This window comes from Trachymyrmex cornetzi, unplaced genomic scaffold, assembly GCF_001594075.2.
Source record: "Trachymyrmex cornetzi isolate Tcor2-1 unplaced genomic scaffold, Tcor1.1 scaffold717, whole genome shotgun sequence".
Taxonomy (NCBI): domain Eukaryota; kingdom Metazoa; phylum Arthropoda; class Insecta; order Hymenoptera; family Formicidae; genus Trachymyrmex; species Trachymyrmex cornetzi.
Window position 1 is genome coordinate 74934 of NW_017300045.1, and position 1101 is coordinate 76034.

Sequence of the window (1101 nt, forward strand, 5' to 3'; positions counted from 1 at the left end):
CGCAGGCGAGTGTGCACGCGAGCGCGCGTGCGAACGCACCTGCGAACGTGCGTTAAAATCGCGTCATCTATTTTACTCTACAGATTTTCCTTTTTTTGTGTTTTTTTTGCATTTCTTTTCGTAATAGCTGAGTTTATCAGAAAGCGTGGACGCGCCACGGATCACGCTCGGCAGCTGCTATAAAATAATATTGTATCATTGTGCCGTCTCACCCGCCACCCTTGGAAGGAAGACCTAAGAAGCTGAGAGAGAAGAACGCACGCCCGGGAGCCCGGACAAGCAGGTTATATTATTTTATATCATTGCTCGTAACAGCTGTCGCATAAGAAAGGAACCATACTTTCACCATGAACCCCTTGCAGAGCACTGGAAAAGGCCAAAATTCCCGACCATCCTTGAGGGGCCGGACGGACGTCCGTCGGGAGTATAGGGCCTCGACAAGAGGCGAGAGGAAAATCCATCCCGATTTCCCCCGCCAGGCCAGGAGGTGCGGGGGCCATAAGCGGAGACGCCACCCTTGACAGGGACATCTATTGCACGCTTGGTCGAGCCAGGACTCAAGGCCGCGCGGGCCTGCACAGCACGCGCGGATATTGTGACACGCGAAAGCCAATCAGCGTGACTACCATACCTACCCCCGAAGGGGGGGGTAAACTAAGCAGTTTGCGAGAATCCACCGGGAGCTCCCGGGACTCACTCTTTCTGTGGACGAGCGAGCCGTGAGACGTGTAAAGGAAGTACAAGGCCGCTGTCGGCGGGTAACGTGACCCGGAGAGCCGGACCGCCGAGAGCTGCGGGAAAGAGAATGTCGTGAAGACCCGCGAGGACCAGGACGTCGAGAGTGAGACGAGCGTTGCGCGTGTAAAGCTGCCGACCGGGGTACGTTGCCGGGTGGATCGCATGTAAGCAAGCTTGCATCGTGAAAATAGACCGGCGCAATGGCCGCCGTGTAGAACCGCGGAATCGCGAGCCGCGTGCCATCCTCTCGGGCAGTGGAAGTGTTTAGTTATCGCATTTTGAGAGTTGAGTCGAGAGAAGATCTTTAGTTATCGCATTTGGAGAATTAGAGCCGTGTAGAGATTATCGAGGGCCGAGTCGCGG